Below are 22,954 nucleotides of genomic sequence, written 5' to 3' on the forward strand. Positions count from 1 at the left end.
TCCAAGAGTCTGCTGCATGAGAAAAAATGATAAATAACAGATGGAGATAAATGATTTGCAGTGTGAAAAAATCATGAGGTGCAGGAACCCAAAGTGCATAGAAAGCCTCTCACAAGAAACAAATAACAGTAATAGTTACAATAATAATGTGCCATTCATACAATGGTCAAAAATCAGCCAAGACTAATCGACAGTGATTAATGATGTATACATTAGTTATTATTTTATAAAGAGAAGCAAGGAACTGACTGCCTTAAAAAAAAAGGAAAGTGATTTTATTCAGGAAATAACGGAAATGGCATCATATTGTGTAGAGTACTAGTAATGTTCCATGCCTTTTTTTCTAATCCTGAGAACCGGATCTAAGGCTTTGAGAAGAGAAAAATAGTATAGGTTTCTGCTATGCTGTTCACGTGATGATCTCTTAAAGTACAATATATGCCTAGACTTAAGTGGATGCTAATTTTATGATTATCAGGCTTTAAAAGTCAGTACTGCATTTTGAGGCATGAAGTACTGACTTTTAAAACCTGACAAGTCCTTCTTTTTTAAGGTTATGAAATTATCACATTGAAGTCAGATATCACGGGAATTGTGCTACATTTATTCACCAAAACTGCTCTGATCTGCCTCTCAGCATCCAACAGAGTATGGAAAAGGTGAGAAAAAGCAGATTTAATCAAATCCAGTAAGTGATTGCAAATTCCAAGGACGTGGCGGAGATAAATCTCTAGTGGTGAGACCTCTTCCGGTCCCTCACTTTCCTCCTCAGTCTAGACGAGCTAGGATGTTGGGGGGTGAAACAGTCCTCAAGCTCATCTGATCTCCACGTCACCCTCTGCTTTCTGACACTACATCGCTGGTCCCGCTGGCCTTGGAGACAGCTGGACAGCAGTGGCTGGTGCTCAGCCTTGGCCGGATGAGCATGCCGTGGCTCCCTCTGACTGAGGCAATTTCTCCTCAGCATCTGCTGTCATGCAGGTATCTGTATGTCTATGCAACCCCCGCAGTGAGGCCATCATTTTCTTCACTACAGAGGCCCAAGTAGAAAGGCATTGGGGATTAGAACTTAGCTACCTCCAAGTCTCTTTTGTGGCTAGTAAAGGAGCTTGCAGAAGGCCAGTTTGTGAGCTAAGTAGTGAAATTGAAACAGTTAGGAAAAGTGCCTGTGGATTCCAGGAGGAGCGTAGTTGAAAAGTGCTCACTATCAAAGCTAACTATGAGTGTAGTACATATTTGTTACCCCTGCAAGGTTACTGTTGCAAGCTATATGCTACATGGGAGCGAGAAAATGAAACACAGCCTTTAAACCAAAGCCTCAGATTAATGATGGTTTCTTCAGGCATCTAACACCTCACCTTCTGAGACTTGTAAACTTCACTCCAAGAATCTCCTGTCCTTTCCCATCCTGATGCTGACCTACAAAAACTTCTCTGAGAAGGAAATGAGAGTTTAATTTCCTGCTCTTGTGGAGGCAGATCTTGTTCTAACAGATTCCATCTAGGAAGCAAAGATTTATCAGAACTTGAAGTACAGAACAGAAGTAGCCGAAGACTATAATATAAACTAAGTCATATATAAAATGTATGTATATATGTCTTAATATTTATACTCTACCATAATCTATAAACATTCTTCTCCACTGAATTTAAGTATTGTAAAAATATTACACTTATGCTGTGCTTTTTTATGTTATGCTTGTGTGTGTACTTTCATATATTATAAGAAAACGATCTAAAGTTCCCAGTTCAGTTTGTACTTAGTCAACTATCACAAGGTAATTTGGGATATTGAAGAAGCAATAAGAAACTAAAAAATATGTAGTATGCATAATGGAGAAAATTAGAAATTTAAATATGTAGAACTCAATAAAGTGAAAAAAATGGTTAATGGACTTAAGAAAGTATACTGCTCAGAGTTACAGAGTATACACTAAGTGGAATAAATGTAAAGAATTTACTAGCACAAGAGTAAATTTATAGTATCTGTGAAGAAAAATCAGAGGTACATCTTCCCATAAATTCAGACCTTTCCCATTCTCTTAGTCTCATAAAAAATATCAATACACCTAACTTTTTTTTTTTTTGAGAAAAGTGCTCACTGTGCAGTTCAGGCTGGCCTTGAGCTCACTTTGTAGCGCAGGCTGGTCTCGAACTCGCAACAATCCTCCTGCCTCAGCCTCCTGAGTGCTGGGATTACAGGCGTGCACCAGCAAGCCTGGCAATACCCCTAATTAACTGGCCTGGCCTAATTCCTGTTTATGAAACAGACCATTCCAGACCAAAAGGCCCTCAGCTCCACAAGAATAAAAAATCTTACACAAAGACAATATGGATTAGTGACCATGGCCTAAAATAGATGCCCTAGTTTCCAGCTTCCTCCTTCTCTGCTACCTTTTGCAAGCCCCTTACTCCTTAGAAAGCTGCTGCTCTGGCAGACCTCTCAGGTCTTTATCTCAAAGAAGGCCTGCCTTCCCCAAGTCTTCTCTCTCTCCTTTCTCTTTCTTGCAGTATGTATGTAGGGATGTAGGTAGGTAGGTAGGTGTGTATTTTGCAGGACTGGCATTTGAACCCAGGGTCTTCACACTGAGCTACCTTTCAAGCTTTTTTTTTTTTTTCTGGGAGACAGTCTTGTTACATTTCCCTGGATCCTTTTACCTGCACTCCTTCTGCTTCAGTTTCCATTGTGTGTGTCAGAACACTCACCTAGAATTTCAAAGAACAGAATACCAAACTTGACGATTAAAGTGTTAAAATGTGCTCCTCTAGCATATTGATCTTCTAAAGTACAAAACATTTCAGAAGGATATTTCTATGTGAAAGACCATGCTAGAAACAGCCAACATCCTTATTCTCAAAAACAAGAAGTTGAAAGCAAAATAACTCTCCACAGACTTTATTACAATAACTCATCATTTAAGATTCCTCAAATCTGCCGGGTGTGGTGGCACACGCCTGTAATCCCAGCACTTGGGAGACTGAAGGAGAAGGATCTTCATAAGTTCAAAGCCAGCCTCAGCTACATAGTGAGTTTAAGATCAGCCTGAATTGCATATGGGGACCCTATCTAAAAAAAAAAAAAAAAAATTAAAAAGAAGGATTCTTCAGGTCACTTAGTTGCTTCTTCATAGCTTACTATTTTTTGTCCTATATGGTGTCTATGAGTAACTGGCTTTGTTTCTTTGGTTCTTCATTTCCTCATAGGAGTTCCCAAGCCATGCGAAACCTGTACTATACATGTCTCTTGTTAATTTATCTTATATCGGTTTAATTCCCAGACCTACTGGGAGCCTAAAAGGACAGAGTTGAAGTTTTTCCAGATTTACACTGCTGTGTGATCAAAAGTGATTCAGCAAAGACTGCGTGCAGCTACAAGGAACTATTCCAACAGAAATATTCCTGCTGCCACCTGCCTGTATCATCAAACACCCAGGAAACCAGGCATCTGACAATACAACTCTCTGACAACAAACAAAAAAGACAACAACAAACAAAAAAGCTAATCACATGGTTATTTGATACAGGGAGTGCACAGACTCTTACTTTAACTGAGGAACTAGCAGTTTGCCTCAACTTTATATAAAGTAGATAGACTAACATGAAACACAACAACCATTGGTAATTTCCTATCACCTTGTCTGAAATTCTGTATTGCTTGTATTGTTTTTGTGTTATTTTCTAAAAGTGTGTTTGTTAATATGTTTTTGTTCTTTTATCTTTAAAAAACTAAAAAGAGCTGAAGCCAACCTAAAAAAAAAGAGAAAAAGGTAGGTGGACTACAAGAGGGAAATTAGGTAAAATTTGGCTAACCCATCATAGTAGACAATGCATAGATAACAAATGGTCAAACTGTATCAAAAATTTTGATTAGTAACAAAACATGAACATGATAAAAGAAACTTTCAAAAGCATCATAATTGCAGGTGGTACACACCTGCAACCCTTGCACTCAGGAGGCTGAGGCAGGAGGATTGAAGTGAGTTCAAGACCAACCAGTGCTACACAGCATGACCTGTCTCCAAAAATATAAAAATGTTATAATACTGGCTATTTGCTGGACTAGGAAAACTATTTTTATATACTAGCTCTAAAAACTTAATTGGTAAGATATTTTTGGTAAGATAGTAGTCCTTTTGTTGCAAGTCAACCTAGTGATCACTTTCAGGATTCATGTAGGAATTGTGAATGGGCAAAGTGCAGCTCCGCTAGTGGTCTTGATATTTCCAGATGACACTAGACAGTGCTGGGAGCCAACCACTGAGAAACCAGCTACGGTCACTGCTGCTGCCCTCACCATCCGATACCATGGTCCACTCTACCAGGTGCTGGTCTCTACTACTGGTCTTTGTTGGCTGCTGACTATTCAGAGTTAATAGCACTGAATGTTTATTGCTCTTTCTTTAAAAACAACTAGTCTGCCCATACCACCCAGGATAAAAGTCCCAAATAGATTTACAGAACATTTGTAGTCCATACTACTTAAGAAATAAATCACAAGCAAGTTTACAGGAACACCAAAACAACTGTTTTGACAGGGACTGTGCTGCAGTACAGGGGTCAGTACACAGGTAGGGGGCCCTCCTAGACTAAAGCTTGAGAAGTGGCTGGACATTCCTGCTTATAGAGCAGCTGCAGACTTATTTCATGAAGGGCAGGGCTGAGAGCTTACTATAAATGTTGGATTTGCACTTAAGGGGCACGCATCTCTACCTTTCTGCTGAGCGCCCTCTCCCTTCTTGTCAAAGGCAGTGGTACCCTCTTGAGTAGCAGGAGTTGGGGAGGGCCAGCAAGCTGTCTGTCTGTCTGGCTGCACTCATGTTGGAGTGGAGGATGATGATTAGACAGCCTGGGAGGGCACTGAAAGGAACTCTCCAGTCCACTGGGGTGAAAGGGGGGAGCACAAGGAAATATGGGGAGAGCCGGACACCTGCTGGCCAAACCACAGTCCCTCTCTGCCAGTGCTGGAAAAATGAGACTATTGGGCCCTTCTCCTCTGTCTCGTTTGTGTCAAAATGTAGCCAAATAATTTTATTTTTGCACTTAAATAATTTACTCTATGAGAAAAATAAAACATTAATCAGGTTTCAAGAAAATCGGTCTGACCTTCCTTGAATTCCTTAAAAAGCAGATGAATTTCCCACCCAAAAGCTTTCCCTCCAACAAAAGAAAGAAACAGTGCTTATTATCAAAGACAGGAGGCTGAGGCCCAGGCAAAGCAGTGAAACGACTCTTACCTTCTAGTCACTTCTGTGCCCCTTTGCTTTATAACTTTTCAGTTTATTACTCTTTGCCTAATTATTAATCATTTAACGCCCCTTTGGCCCTTCATTTCCTTATGATGTTTCTTGGGCCATGTAAAACATGTGGTAAGTTAAATGTCTGTGGCTTTTTTTCCTGATAATTTATCTCATGTCATTTTAATTCACGGGTTTATGTCAATTTAAATTGTTATTTAATTCAGCCAAAAAAGTCAACTAACCCATCAACTAACCACCTAGATGTTAAGAGGTTGGTTGGAGGGTGGTTGAAGTTTTGCCTCTCCTACTTAATAGCAAGAGGGATTTTCCTATGAATATACAGCTCATTACTGATTCTACAACTGCATATTTTTAAGAAACTAAATACCCATTTCATGTCTGTGTAAGTCACTTGTTTTTCTGCATAATAGAATAAGTTACAAGATAACAGATAAATGATTCACACCTGGGTTTATTGACCTAGAGAGACTTTTAAATATATCATTTCATAAGAAATAAATATTTAAAAGTATATATAGCATGATTCCATTTGTTATGTGTTTATAGAGCTATATGCATATACCTATGTATACTTAGACAATTCATAAAATAGTAACAGAATCAGTTGATATTTAATGACTATAAAATGTATTTTCAGTTAGTTTTTAATATCTGTAATAAATATGTATTGATTTTAGGGAGAAAAAGAGGGAAGAAAAATTACAAAAGCTAATGTACTTACCACCATCCACTTCCCACACATCTTTACCATTATCTTCCCCACACCCCAAGCAATTCCCCTGCTTCACCTCTATGTAAAAATCTAACCAGGATTTGCAGATAAAATTCAAGAGGCCCAGTTAAATTTAAATATCATATCATTAAATTCAAATTTAACTTCTGTAAGGGATGATTAGAATTAGATTTGCTAAATATAGGAACCCTATATGAAACATCCTATACTTTTACATATTCTCAAAGTTATGTAACGGACATTTGCCAACATGTTAATAAAAGCAAAAACATGGACTGTATGTGTAGAGCTAGGATCTCATGAAACACTTTATACATACTTTCCCAGTTTTCTTAGGAACAGGAAGATACCCACTTTATCAAAAAGAAAACTAAGGCTCAGAGCAAGTAAGTGATCTGGAACTTTATAAGTAGCAGAACTGAGAGGCAAATACCAATTGTAAACATTGGCTGTCTTCTTCTGTGATGTCCCTGTGTGAGACTTCAATTCCACTACTATCATTTCTCCCATTTTATCCCAGTAGTTTTATGTGTTTGAAAGTATGTGGACAGAAAAATGCTTGTACGTTCTGCTTTCTGATGTTTTCCTTGTGGCAGGTTCTCAGTTGTGAACGTAATGCCCATTTATTGAAGATGCAAGCATGTTTTCAAAAGTCTGTCCATGACAGAACAGTAGTATGCCTTATTTATTCTCATTTGGGATCATTCAGACTTGCAATTTCTTCCGCTTAAAATATCCCTGACTGTAATTACCTTCAAACTTCTCCGTAATACTTATTGAAAGCGCCACTGTCTCCTGGAAGCCTTCCAAGGAGAAGACTTATAATCTCAGTTGGTGGCTTCTACTATATTTTTACAGATTCTCTTGTACTTGCCAACTACACTATTCCCTGCGTTGTTGTGACCAGTTTAACAATCATTTTTCTCCTGTCTTGTCAGTTCTCTGAAACAGTACCTTCCTATTTCCTAATTATTATATTCTGAATAATTAGCATCTGTCAAAAAATAAATCTATCCATCCACCCATCAATCCATGCGTGCATCAATCAATGAACAGAAAGGAAGTGTGAGGTCATGTATGGAGCACTCACTTGTCTGACTTAATTAAGGAATATGTTGTAAGGTATCTCGTGTGACAGCAGCTAATATATTCTTGCCATACTCCAAATCTAATCGCTGTTATCTGCTTTCGTATATGAGGAGCACTCATAGGTCATACTTAGGTCTTCCAAAAAGAAAATCAAACAACTGTTTAGGATATTAGCCACAAGGGGGAGTGTCGACATTGAAGCCATTGTTTTAAAAAATGTCAATCTAGAGAAATAAATGCTCTGCAAATACCTGAGAAAATCCTATCAACTGGGATATTGATAGACAACCTGTGTAAGTTGGAACTTATGCCTCCTTTTAAAGAAAGCAGAATTGCTGCAGTGATAGTCCTGATTTACTGTTGGTATTCTGCAGTGATGTTTAGGACGGTCTATCTAAGTAAAAGTCTTACTGTAGAAACTTCCCAGCTACTGAGATCACGCTTCAAGAGACCCGCTGCAGAAAATCTTCAAGAGTAACATGTTCGGGCAGGCCGTGCTTCCTCTGGTCACATGTAGACAGTGAGGCGTGGCAAACTTGCGAGAGCCAGACCACTGCCTGTACACTGTGGACCTTCCTCAGCAGCAACTGTTTCTGGGGACTTCTCCTCAGCCTGGCCGAGGCCTTCTGAGAGGCACTCTGTCTGAAATTTGACCCGTGTGGTGACCCTTTTGTTCTTATTCCCCTTTCACAGAGATCAGTTCCTCAGCCTGGTCTATAGCCTCCTCCTGGTCCCTCTTCCTTTATCCTCCATAAAGATCTATTCCAAAGAAATCTCTGTACATCTTATCGCATTTTGGGAGCTTCTTGGAGAGCCTTCGCTGCTGTATTCACTGTGCCCTGAAGAACAGTGGATGTCTCTCTCGTTTACATCTTTTTCTCTCTTGTTAGATTCCAATAAGTAACACTGGTCATTGAAATAAACGGTGAGTAGTACAAATCTTCAGCATGACTTAACGGGGCTTGCGGAAGCATTTTCATTTCAAGCATTTAATTACCACACATACAATGCAAACATTGAAAACCTAAAATGCTAGGTAATCTTAAAGCGGGTTCATAATTTTAGGTTAGCCTGTTACATTTATTTCCCAATGCCCACAGTGCTAAGGCCTGAGCAATTTTAGCCACTTACCTAAATCTATAAATCTATACAAGATAAGTTTCAAATGATTGAAATTCACATTTTAAACAGTTTACTTATTTCTGATATGTACATTTACTTTACTTATTTCTAATATGCACATTTACTTCTCAAAAGCGGAAATGGACTACAACGATGGCATGTTTAAAAGGGACACATGGGGTGCACTGGCACGAGGGTTTTTAATGATTTATTAGCTGTATTCACATGAGTAAGGAAAGAGTTGATATTCTCGCTTCCTTCAAGTATAGATTTAAAACAGCAATGTTCAGTTTTTGCAGCTATTTGTTTTCAACATTAGGGAAAACTTAAGATGTAAGGATATAAATAAAATCTGGCAATTAGAAAAGTAGCAGACCTCAGAAGAACAAAGGATTAGGCGAGAAAGACCAAGGAGAAAGATATTTTAAAGGTAGTGTGCCACTTTAGAAATGCAGCTCTGCCAGTTCTCAGCTATTTTCATGTTTAGTTGATACTTATAAAAACCAGACCTTAATAATTAGCAGTAATTGCATGATTACCACCGATTAAAATTTTCTATGTGCCTTGTGAACATTTCTCATGGGACTGTTATGGGATCCTGATGGCAGGGATACTGTTTGTTTTCTAATTTGAAAAGGAAGAAACTGATAACTTGAAAGAAGAATATTTCCTAAGGGCACAGATCATTAATAAATAGATCATTGATTTCAATCCACTTTTGAATGACTTTAGAGACCAAGCGTTAAGCACAATACTGTGATGATTTTTCAACCAAATATTCTGACCATCTCCTTATGGGAGTTTTTAAAAAAAAATCTCATTTATCCTCTTTCTCATCTTTAAAACTCCTTCTTGGAGATCATTAGCTATTTGTGAAATGTCTATCTATCTATATATCTATCTGATTTCATGTGCCTAGATCAAGTTCTTTATGGTTACAAATAGAATTAAAAAATATATATGCATTTATTTTCATAAGTTGTTTCAATTGGCCAGGTGAAATTGTTTAACAGATTTATATTATTGATCTATTTTGTCATTAACATTGAAAAAAATTAAAATTAAGAAGAAAAAATTAAGAATGAAGTTGTTGAAAAAATATACTTGTTTTATAAAGACAAACACACACCCTAAGTTCCCAAAATTATTGTAAAAAAAATTGGAAGACTCCAAGACCTAGTCCACTAAGTTACTTCAGTCATTGCAAGATATTTTATGATTTGGGGGCATAGAAATATTTCATTTTCCTCCATCCATAATTATTGATATGTGTTTCAAATAAATGCTTTTCTGTCATAGGATTTAAAGAAATATCAATAACACATTTTTCTCAAACAAAAAGTACTCTGATTGCTTAGCCAATTATGTTAATATCCACAAAATATTTTGCCTTTATATAAAGTTATTTCACTGATTTATAAATCAGCTCATACCCTGTGAGAGTTAAATAAATTTCACAGTCTGTTTATGTAGGACCAGTAATCACCCATTATATTTGCTTTATATTCAATAATTCAAAACTGTCACTCTTCTGACTTTTTAATTTTAATAGTAAAATGGCTTTAGTTTACACTTACCATTACTAAAACTGCTCCTTGATTTATTTTTGCTTTGTGTTCCTTAAAGTTATGCAGTAGCCTAATTAGATATTCATTTTGACATTCTGGTCCCAGAAGAAATAACATTAGCTCCATACTTATCCATCTGGTTATCAGTTATAGCTCATGAATTGCTGCTTGTAATTTTCCAGGGACAGGTGGGTGCCTTTCCAGTTAGGCTACTAAAATCCCTTGCACTCTAATATCATGCTAATTAATATCCTCTCATGTTTGTGGGTGCACAGCAAAAATACTGCCATGTACAGGAAACTTCACTTTTTCAATATCAAAATGCAGATTTTAGATTAAAAGGTAAGCCAAAAGATCTTTATATAACTACATCTTCTGAGGAATCCAAACCTTTCATCTTCAATTTTATGAAAATGTTTAATTCACACATCATCTTAAATTTAATATCCATCATTCTAAAAAAAAAATTGCACTGTGAAGAAGTAGCTTTTCATCCACATTAGAGAAAGGTGTTTCCTAGCAACCCCATACAATCAAAACCAATACTTGACTGCATTATAACTCAAAATGCTGTAAGAAGAATCATTTGCATGAGAAAGATACCAGTGTCTGTTCTGATTAGGAACAACAACTCTTTCCTAATATTGGTCAGCAGTAATCCCACATCAGGCAGCTGTTTAGAGATGTATTTGTTGTCATGAAATTTTGCCTGAGGAAGGCAAACATCATATTCCCTAGGCAGCAGAGAGGCCACTTAAACCTCAGAAGTTAATCCAAATAAATACAGAGATTTCAATATGGACTGCATTAAAATGCTTTGCTTCCTTTAAATTTGTTCAAATTGTTTAATGCACTTGTACATCCTTCCACCTTTCAAATATTCATTGTTGTTTATTATAAATACTAAGCATTAGGTAATGATCTTACATCAACAGCCATCACTCTAACTTGGATCCTTTATCTATACATGTGCTTACATATTATTCTTTGTTTATGAAGTGACCACTGTTGCCCTGAACATAGAATTCAGATACTTGTTCCAAAATCATTCAGTCATAGTCAATATTTTCACACAGTAACAGTACAAATCAGAGTTCTAATTTATTCACTTATGTTGTAGAGAAAAAGTCATATCTTGTAGAACAAGAATAAATAAAAAACCTCTGTCAACAAATTTATCACTTAATTTTTCTTCCTTCTGTGGAAATTAGTTACTGTTGAGTTGATTGTATTTTAGTCAATGTCCTTTTAAATTTATAGCAGTAAGGTGAAAAAACATCTGCTCTAAATGAGTCTGAAGTACATTTAGAATCATACAGAAACATAGAAACCCAAAAGCAATCAGAGGCAAAGGAACTATTATGGAAGTCTAATATTGAAACCTCAAAATTACAGGCTGGGAAGCACATCCAGAGAAACTTAGAAACCCTAGCTATCCATGAATGTAAGAAATAGCATTTACTGCAATTTTAGCCCAGAAGTATATAAACAAGATAGATGAACAGGTAAAAATAAAATACCAAAAAAGACTATTATAAAATATTTCTTGAAATTATTAAAGAACAAATTTTCATTTTAAAAATGAAGGATTTGGTGTAAGAATGAACAAGTTTGTAAATTCTTGGGATATTTACTAAAGTCTAGGCACAGGTACTTTCTCCAAAAATATGTGGTACATTACATTTAGATTAGTTCATTTTAAAGAGGATTTACTAAAGGAGCACCTTTAAATAATTTTCACTTTAAAAACTGTTGATCTTGACACTTCTTTTGTTTTTCTTTTGCTAATATAAGTATTTAATAATGCTCTAAAACCCTAGAGATTTGATTACATATTAGTGGGGAAATACAATTAAAAATCAAACCTGTTCCCACCCTAGAAAAGTTACTCACAGAATTGGTAGAAAAAGAAAACCATTTTAGTATTCAGTAAGCATTAAACCAGGATGTGATATGTATCACAGGCAAGCTGCTTAGAAATGTACAAAAACAGAAAAAGAAATGTCACTTTTTTATATAGTCGAGTAGATATAATCCACAATGTCTGTTTTCAAGATAAACAATAACTAGTCCCCAAGTAAGAGGAGACAGGGCCATTTGTCATGCATAGTTCGTACAACTCACTGAGTAGTTGAGGTGACCATCTGTGTTCAGTAATTAGCTTTATTCTAAAGAAAAATAAACTGCATATGTTATGGCAGGAGATAATTTTGCAAACTGGAGTAAAGTATCTACAGCAGTTGCTCTCCTACTTTCCCACAGTCATAGGAAGATAGGGCACCATCCTCTTTGATAAATTAGGGGTGGTTCCCAGGTCCCTGAAGAAGGCATATCATATTTCAAAGCTTACAAAGGTTTATTTAACTTTTCAAGTAACACTCTAAAGCATTCAAACATATTTTAAAGGCATTTCAAGGAAAAAGAAAAATAATTTAGATTAAGAAAAGGCTGGCAGGGATATTTCCTATATTCTATGGCAAAGATTAAACACTTATTTATAATTTGTATTTGTCTTTATGAAACACATAATTTTGTCTTAAGCACAGCATGCTTTTAAGTTTACCAACTTTCAGTCTGTTTTAACTTCTTGACCTACACATATTTCGTCTTTTCTATTATTAACAATATTTTACTGATTTTATTTAAAATAATTTTTGTTTTAATTCCCAGGTGCCATTTTATAATACGCTTTGAACAATTTCAGAGAATAAGAAAGAGAAGTGAAAAACAGAAGGATTCCAATCTCTGTTTAGGGACTGTGGAGTAAATCTTAGCAAATACGTACTTATGTGTCAACAAGTTAATGTATAATTTATAAATTGTTAAGATTGCCTCCCTCTTTTTTCCATGAAAACAACTTGGAAAAAAAGAGACAATGGATACCCAACATCTGAAAAACACATCAGAAGTAAGAATCACAACAAATGTCTCTCTGTCTGAAAGCTTATTAAGAGACTCAGGAGAAAGAGAAACAGTTAAATCTATTCCTTCTCAGAGATGCATCACTTGCTTGGAGTTCAAACACCTGTGTCTTGTTACTTTGCTCTCATTGCTGAGACAAAGTACTTGATGCCCAAATTGAAGAGGGAAAGGCTTATTAAACTCGTGGTTTGTGGATGATTCATCCTGTAATCAGCTGGCTCCAAAGCAGGGTGGCATGAAAGAGAAGTAACAGTTTAAGGCAGTGGAAGATACAAAGCAACAAGAGAAAAAAGGAAGGACCATGAGAAAAGGCTCTTTCTGCCCCTTATATCATAGGTAGGCTACCTGCCCTAGGGTGGGTGTAGCACTTACCCCCATAATCCCAACACTAGACAGTGAATCAGTCACAAACTCTAGATTCAGCCACCTCCAAAAAGCACCACCCAATGGCTGTATGGGGCTTTGGGGAGACATCCAGACACAAACCATAACAACCTGCAAGATAGCTTTCATTTAAACTTACATAATGTAAGACAGCCTGTGTAAAGTCCATCTGAGAATGTCTATGGAGGAATTATTTGTGCAACTGGAAATGAGGAACAATAGCAAAGGAATGATGGCTTCTGTGCAAACTAAGTGTCAAATTGCTTGGCAATGCTCAATAAATATTTCCCCTGTATATCTCTTTGTGATTTTGTAAGAAGTAATTTATTTAATAGTTTTAATCATATTAACAGAACTGGGAGGACTTTCAAGTTCTTGTTAAGTTAAAAAATAAAAACTTCTAAGTACTCAGTGTGAGTTAATGTCATGAAACTCAAGACAGTTTGAGGGTATCAGCACTGACTGTTTCATACATAGATGTAGGGCAGAAATTTTCTCAACTCTTGCCTACCTTTATTTTAAATTTCTCAGTTACTTCTTTGTGTTTAGCACTTGCTACTTAATTACTTTTTAGCTCTTCTGTGGGTGAGTCCCGAATTTTGTTTCTTCTATATCTTCTGATGTGGTCATTTTTTGTTTTTTCCCAGCAAGGGCTATATTTCATTGTTTTGAAGTTTCAGTATCCAAATAACTCTTATGACATAAAATGCTTGAGCAACAATGCCTGTGTTGAAATATAACTGAAGAATATCTTTAATATGGCCCTGACAATATGGGCTCCACTTGTTTAAAAATACTCTCTTGTACAACTTAATTCCCCCAGGGTGATTGCTGATTTTGTCACTGGATTATCTGAGGTTTGTCCCTCTCATAGGTTTTTGGAAAGTTGGAGCTAATACAAATGGCCCGACCCCTTATCAAAATGCTTGCTCCAGATAGGTTCCTCTCCCTCAAAAAAAGTAGGGGAAATGCACTTTCTCTTTGTTTCAAAAATGTCTGTTTTTCATCAACATTATCTCCTTTATCTGAGCATTCAAGTACAGTACATGCCAGGCCCCAAAACTTCTTATGAATAAAACTTTCACCAAAGTTCTCCCACTTTTCCCTCTTTTTGAGGATTTTCCAAATCTCACCCACTGGACACTAATGACTTAGCAATAACATAGACATCTTTGCCAAATGATTGCAGAATTTCACTTATGGAGTTTCTCCCCTCTTTTAGGAACTACAAAACATTACCAAATGTTTATTTCTTTCCTCTGATTCAAGTGGAGAAAGACATTGACCCCTTGAACGCAGACCTTAGAAAAACCTAGCAAAAATCTTACTCAGATGGGGTTACCTGTAAGCTATTTAAACAGTGTATTAGAAAGAATTAATAAAAGAAGAGTTAAACAGTAGTCATAGTATCTGTGAGGAAGAATAAATTTGGAAACTAGTCTCAAGCAGGTCATTGTACCAGCTAAATCTTATGTGGGACTAAACCAAAACAGATACACACACACACATAGACACACACACTTTGAAACCTCTATTAAGGGTACAGATAGGAATCAAACATATAAAGATAAAAATAACTGTTTTATTATTCCTAAATCCAAATTAGATAACACCATTCACAACAGTGCCCAAAATATTCTTACTGAAATATTTTCTCTAAACAAGATCTCATGACACCTGAACCAAGAGTTCAAAACATACACATGAGACACATTCACTCACTGCCTCTGTCCTACCAACTTTAGTGTTCTAACCCTACTTAATATTGCCTGTCACCCAGCAGCACAAATACTAACTGAAGATATTTTGGAATTTCAGAATTTCAGATCCTAGCCAAGAATCTATTGAATAGGATCCCACATAAGCAAAGTCCCTTCAGGAGATAAATGCACAATACTGTTTGAGAACCGTTACTCCAGACTGAGAGTTGGCTTCCGTTGTTTCCAAAACTTCCTCAGGATCTCCCTGAAAATTTTTAATTATTATGAGTCTTGAATACCTACATCTAAAAAAATACTCCATCTGGTTTTATTATTTTTAAAGCTAGGGAAAAATAATCATCACTTCTGAGATATTAATGGTATGTGAAGTACTTAAGAATTTTGTTAAAATGTTAGGTTCTGACACATTAGGTATATGATGAGTCCCAAGATTCTGGTTTTTGTTAGAGAACAAAATTAAATAAACTTAAAGATCTTATTTTGCTTTTATTCACAATTTTAGAAATAGAAAGTTCTTCAATACAGAACAGGTTGGAAGAACTCCAAGGTCAGAAAGCATTTATGGCCAGAATATAGAAATGAGACACACAAAAAATGAAAGTGATTAAAGAGATCATTGATCTGTCCCCACCTGGGGTTTTCCTTGTTCAAACACAGTTTGAAGAGTTTTGTGTCTGGCTGTAATTTAATCCTGTGATTCATTGACACCCTGGTATTTGTTAGAAAAATTTACTGCTATTTTAGGCCTTCAGTTGGTTTACTTCCTAAGTTAGCTTGCAATCCACTGTGTAAGAACACATGTACAGAGACCTGCTCAGGCCACACAGAGTTGGATTTAACATGTTAAGAGGCTGTCCGTTGAGGACAATGCCATTAATCTATAAACTGTAATTTGAACAGCAAGGCTCCAGAAGTCATGGTTCCTCCCCAGCAGCAAGAGCCCGGAAATAACTGTAGACTGTGAGCAGGCAGAGTCCAAAGGAGCCAAGGATGTGACAGAATCAAACACACTGAGAAAAGTATCACCTACAAAAAGGATTCACCTTTCTTTGTAAATGAGACCAGGAAAGAGGTCTTGGAAGAGCAGTAAACATTATCCATGCAATATTAAGCCACAGAACAGCACATTTTGGAACTATAAAGTGTAAGTAAACAAAGTTCTCTCAATTTGTGAGCCAAACAATTCATGGATATTGCTCATCTCTCAAGGAATGTGGCCAACAACCCTGCTGTCTCCCTGAGGCTACAACTCTGTCCCAGCCACGTTCCTGTATGTTCCCTGGGACTGGAGGTGAGCATTGACTTTTGCTTTATCATGATTCTGAATAAAAGAAAGTTGAGGCATATCATTCCAACTGTGCCTGAGACTGGGAGTCTATTCCCCAACCTATTTCTCATCTTGAGTTATACTCAGCCAGTTTTTAAGCACAGCTAAATCGAAGACAATGTATGAAGTCCATATATCATTGTAAAAATACAATAGTAATAATATAAAAAATATTAATTAATAGCCATAGCAATATGTCCCCAATTACAACAAAATGAATCTTCCATTGCTTTAATATTAAGGGAGAATCTGAAATTCAAAGATTAAATCCAGAGTTATAAGGTTAAGAATGAAGTCATTTTGCCCAAATTCATGAGCCTATTCTAGACACACTGAATCAACGCCTCTAGGGTATGAGCCAGAAAATTTACAAAGTTCCCAGATAATGTTTCTGCTCAGGTCTGGCAATCACATTCTGAGAATCTCTGCATTAGGTTGACCAGGATGGTTAAAGTAACAACACTGAAAGGCTTTCCTTTAAAACAGAAGCAGTGCATTTGTTCAGAAGAGCTTTTACTGGAAATAAGAGCTTTTCATTGCTTAGAAGTCTGATTCCTTTCCCAGTGTAGTATGTAGGTCAAAGTCAGCAGCAAAACTTCATCCCTCATACTTAGACCTGGGCCAAGTGAAAAATAAACAAGTCACCAGTGAACAATGGTTTCCATTCCTGTAACTAGAAAAAAAAATCATTCTAAAGCACGAAGTTTATTAGTTTATATTGTAAATGTGTGTTTGGGTTTATTTCAAAATATTATGTAACATATACACACTTTTTAGTGTTTACAGGTACTAATAAATTAGACTTCTTTTCAGGTATGATTTATGATCATATTAAAAAAGTAGTTTTAATAACTATTATCACCATGGTAGAACAGAAAATAAAATGTGGATTGCTAGATAAAATAGAATTTCTAACATGCACACACCTCTTCCCAAATCTACTTGAGGGAGAATTACCTTTCTATGCTCTAGAACATCAAGAACAAAGACAACTGTGACCTACTCTAACTTCATGGGCCATAAGCCATTTCCATATCACTCAGAGGATCCAATCAGAACACTTAGAAAAAAGGAGACATGTCTCTTCTTCTTAATATCAATCAAATATCCATATTATTATTTTGCCCTAGTGTAAAGTGAGAAAGAAGGGTGAATGTAGGGACCAGATTACTATCCTAATGGTTTATCCTCTCTTTAAAAAAACTAGTAAATGATAAAAAAAATTCTTTCAGAGAAATGAAAAGAGAAGAATAGATTAGTCTGAACACTTCCTAGGGAGCAGGACAGCTGGAGGAATGTGCATTTTTAAACCTAAGCAACAGTTAAACACATTAGTCTGAATAAATTTTAATGACTCATATATTTTGCTTATTTTTAACACTAAGTCATAGGAGTTATTTATTTGAGCTTTTTAAATATAGAGCTTTTTTATAATCTTTTTGTTCACTTGTTTGTTTGTTTTTGTTTGATTTTTTGGTTTTTATCCAGTACCGGGAATCTAACTCACGACCTTGTGCTTGCCAGGCAGGCGCTGTGCCGCCGAGATAAATCCCCAGCCCCGCTTTCTTATAGTCTTAATGAAATAGTCTTTTGAAAATATCCCCAAGAAAACTATTCGCAGAACCACTACAATCCCAGTCTTCTGGCAGTTCCACATGTTAAAGTGGAACAGCCATCACTGAATCAAGCGTGAGCCAATTTCATACCTGTATATAATTAATCTTAGCCACCTTGTTCAAGCTGGCTGTTTGTTTCCCATAAACATTTGAAATTAAAACTTGATAACAACCATAATACGGTTATTATATTTAATGGGAGGTGGTACTCATCATAGAACAACAGAAAAAATTTAACTGCAACGAGAAAAATACAGCAGACACACAAAGATGCATAGAAGGAGAAGCCATTCCAGAATTTTGTCTAATTTTTAAATGAAATCTTCGTGTGTTTATGTTCTTGGTTTACATGAAACACCTCTAAAGTTCACCTTAAAAGGCAAGTCACACTTGCATGACACAACAAGAATCCCAGTTATATTTGTCAGCTTGCCTATCACTGGAACAAAATGCCTGACACCTACAAGATAAAGGAGGAGAGATTTATTTAGCTCACACTTTCAGAGGGTTCAGTCCATGGTCATCTAGCTCCAGAGCAGAAATGGCATAATGAAAAGGCATGGTAGAAGAAAGCTCCTTAACTTAAGGAAACCAGAAAGCAGAGAGATAAGGAAATAACAGAGGACAAGAGTATACCCTTCCAGGGGCTGGGGATTTAGCTCAGCGGCAAAAGCGCCTGCCTGGCAAGCCAAGGTCGTGAGTTCGGTTCCCGGTACTGGAGAAAAAAAAAAAAAAAAAAAAAAAAAAAGAGTATACCCTTCCAGGTCACTCCACCTATAACATACCTTTTTTAACCAGGCTCCACCTTCTAAGAGCACATTCATCTATGAACTTATCCATGAATTGCTCTCATGATCCAATCACCTTTCAAAAGCTCCACCTCTGAACACATGAAATTTTGGGAGGACATTTTAGAACTGAATCATAACATGAACCAATGTACCAATTTCCAAACATTTCCTCCTCTGTATCTTGTTTCCCAGAATTCCAAGGGCACATATGCAGAAGTCATTTGTACTTATGTGATTATGATACCTCTGTCTGCTGTGGTCCCTTTATTGTTTTCTGTTCATAGTTTTTAAAATGAAACACATGCTATAATAATGCTTTTATTTCTTAGAGGATTTATTTTTCCCATTGTAATCTTTTTTAGGATAATAGCACAGAAAATAGTGGATGGAAATACAAAGTACTTTATTTTGTTCAATATAGCTACTTCTTAATGATTACATTATAAAAGGTAGACCTCATGTTAGAAAATGTGAAGACAAGGAACTTCATAAAATTCTCGCTTTCAAGGATACTGCAATCTGCTTGTGAAGACCAATAGCTGCAAATAGGTAAAGTAACAAAGGTGTTACAAGAGAATGAATATTTAAATAAACCTTATAAAAGGTGCTGCCACAAAGCAAAAGAAAGGACACTAAATTCTAATTTGGGAGATTGATGCAGAGATTTAATTTGTACTAGGGCTTGCAATACAGGAAATTGTATGAATACAGTTAAAATCATGGAAGTGCCTACTCATTAAGAAAATGTTCTCTGTACTTAAGGCAGAATGGATTTGGACTGAGGCCAACTAGTTAAGGGCCCTGGTAAGGTGGTGGTTTAGCATACCTAAGGCAAGAAAAATTCTTTAAAGTTTTTTAAAAGAAAGGAAACAATAGTGTTTTAGAAAACTAACTCACAGAGGAATGTGACCATATTGGTGTGCCATTCAATGCAAGGAATTTAATTTAAAGGTCCTTGCAGCTGTCTTAGTGAGATATGTCTTATGAACATTTAGGGGAAAGAATGAAGAGAGAAAACCAGAAATATTCCAAATATTCAAATCAGGGTCTAATTAAAAAACTGATCAGGAAGATATGGGTGTTCAGAACAAGGGAAAGCTGAAATGATACACAATAGTAGCATCAGAACAAGAGAAGTCATAGTCTCCCATATTTAGGCATGATATTAGCATATGTGACACTCTCAGCAGGGCAGGTAAGGATGTAGATAGAAATACACACAGAGATAAAGATATGATAAACATACTAGATAAAAATAAAAGGATAAATAAATACTTGCTACCATATAAAGATCTGATAAGAAAGGAAATTTTTGCAAATGACTGAAGTGCCAACATTCTTCAGCAAATGCAAAACCTTTGATCTGAATATAAGCATTACACTCCTACAGCAGTAATTCTTTCTACCTGCATGGAAGCATTAAGGAAGGTGATAATTACAATAAGAATATAAATATATAAATATGTTTATATATAATTATGTGAAAAATAACTGAAGAATATCATTGATATGGCCCTGAAAATATGGGCTCCACTTTTTAGAAAAGATTGTCTTTTACAACTTAAATTCCCCAAGGTAATTGCTCATTTTGTCACCGGATTATCTGAGGTTTGTCCCTCTCGTAAGTTTTTGGAAAGGTGAACTAATATAGAAGGCTCTATTGTTTATGAAAATGCTTGCTCCAAATAGCTCTTCTCTCAAAAAAGTAAGGGAAATGCAATGGCCCTTTGTTTCAAAAATGTCTGCTTTTTGTCAACATTGTCTCCTTTCCCTGAGCATGCAGTACATGCCAGGCCCCCAAAATTCTTAGGAACAAAACTTTCACTGAATTTCTCTCACTTTTCCCTCTTTTTGAGGATTTTCCAAATCTCTTCCACTGGAGACTCATGACTTAGCAACAACATAGACATCCTTTGCTCTTGTAGAACTTCTCCCCTCTTTTAGGAACTATAAAACATTACCAAATGTTTATTTATTTCCTCTGGTTCAAGTGGAGAAAGACATTGACCTCTTGAAAGCCAACCTCAGAAATATCTAGCAAAAATCTAGCTCATATCGGGGTACCTGTAAGCTATTGATAATTACAATAAGAATATAAATATATAAACATGTGTATCTATAGTTATATATTTAAATATAAATATATATTAATTATATATATTACTATACATCAACAACTTGATAGAACTGGAAGATTATACCAGTGTAACTTATATCACCTAGAACACTTAGACCTCAAGAAATAGTACTAGTAAAATAAAAGATTTAACTCCCCCCTTAAGTAGTTTAAGGGGCATACATTAGCTGTAGATACCTATGATTACTGAAACATTACTTCTGAAATTTCCACAAAATTTCCTTATACTTCCCTAAGGTAAATGCAAAACGCATGAAAAATTTGTTGTAAAGTGAATATACTGTTGATTAAAGAAAATTTAGAAACCAGCGTTAATCTGTGGAACTTATGCTGATTTGTTCTTCATTAAAATTAATGGAGCAAACTATCTTTTTTTGTGTGTGGTAAACACAGAACAATTCCTGTTTTTTGACCTTGAAAGTGCCAAGTAAGTTTTATAAGTCTCTCAGGGGTGTAAGAACAGCGTTCAGCCTCTTTTGTTGTGCATTAATTAATTGTGTCAAATGATAATATCCAAAGACCAACACATTTTCATCTTTTGGTCTCAAATAGAAAACAAAAGTAAAGAGTCTTATATCTCCACGAATATATAGTATGTGTTCTTCTTGAGGTATTTGTAAACAACAGACAAATTAACTTTGTAACTAGTACAATGTATATAAAGTGTGTGAACCCTTACATTATATTTTGATATTGAAAGGAACCAAAGATATAAAACTGTATCATTTAAGAGTTTCGAAAAAGTCTGCAGGCATCAGTAATAAATCACTGTTTCTTTCTTTTTCCTTTTTTCTTATTTTAAAGAGAAAAAAACAATAAAAACAATGATACAGAATTTCAAAAGAGGAAATTAACAATGGTTATTATATTGCATATTGTTATCTACAAAAAAGTTGTTCAGATTACAAAATATACACATTCAAAATTGATCAAACAATATAAGCACAAACCATTCCTTTCAATGAACAAATACAAATTAGTATATATGAATAGCTTAGCTACCATGTGTATGTGTGTGTGTGTGTATATATATATATAATCTTTTCTCTTCCTTTTTTTCTCCTTTCCCCAATCTCAGTTGTTCTTTTCTTTTGAGCAGTTTCTTTCTTTTTCACAATATCTATTTTTAATTTTGGATCCTATTTACTTATTTGGTTTCTTACACTAGGGTGACAATAATGATGTTTACACATGTGAGTCTGATTCATTTCATTTATGAGTATGGTCTGTAGTTGTATCACTTTACCTACAAAAGCCTCTACTTTATCCTTCTTTATAGTTGAGCAGTACCACATTGTATAAAAATACATCTTTTTTTATCCTGTCCTTAGTTGGTGGGAATTTGGGTTGTTTCCAAAATTTAGCTACTACAAATTGTGCTGCTATTAACATGGGTGCACATATACACTGTGGTTTTCAATTCTTCTGGAAAAATATCCAGAAATGGAATAGCTGGGTTGAATGGACCTTTGATCCTAGTTTTCTGAGGAATCTCTACACTGATTTCCACAATAGTTGTACCAGTCTACACTTCTATCAACAGTGGAAAGGGTTTCCTTTTCCCCACAGCTCTACCAACATTTGTTATTGGCTGATTTCTTTATGAGCTATTCTTGCTGGGATGACATGGAATCTCAGAGTTGTTTTAATTTGCATTTCTTGAATCACCTATCCCCTGGATATTTTTTATATATGATTTGCCATTTGCATTTCTTCATCTGATAAGTGTGTATTGATATCTTTCAGCTCAGTTGTTGTTAAAAGAGAAAACAACAGATCATCTGTATGGAAAGCCCAGTAGAATCATGGTTGAGTTCTCGACCCAAATTGTCAAGTCAAGAAGTGCTTGAAGTGAAGCACTTCAAGTGCTGAATGAAAACAACTTTCAACCCAGATTGATGTACCCTGCAAAACTGTCTTTCAAAATTAATGGAGAAATATACTTCCATGACAAAAAATAATTTGAGAGCTTTGTGACCACCATACCAACCCTGCAAAGAGTACTGAAAGATATTCTAGAGTACTGAAAGATGATATTCTAGATAGAGATAAAAATGAATGCATTTCCAACTATAGCACCAAAAAGAAATCACCAGGCAGGACAAGCAATTAACCAGAAGGGAAAAGTAAACCACTCAAAATTTTGAATGTGAGAAAATTATAATCCTACAAGCAGGTGCATATATTTAATACTCAGCAAACCCCAAACTCTAATAATAACAAGTGTAAACACTTTAAATGTAATTACCTTGAATTCAGATCTTGGTTAATGTAACTGGAAACTGTA

Source organism: Chinchilla lanigera, unplaced genomic scaffold (assembly GCF_000276665.1).
Source record: "Chinchilla lanigera isolate Chin_1 unplaced genomic scaffold, ChiLan1.0 scaffold00010, whole genome shotgun sequence".
Taxonomy (NCBI): domain Eukaryota; kingdom Metazoa; phylum Chordata; class Mammalia; order Rodentia; family Chinchillidae; genus Chinchilla; species Chinchilla lanigera.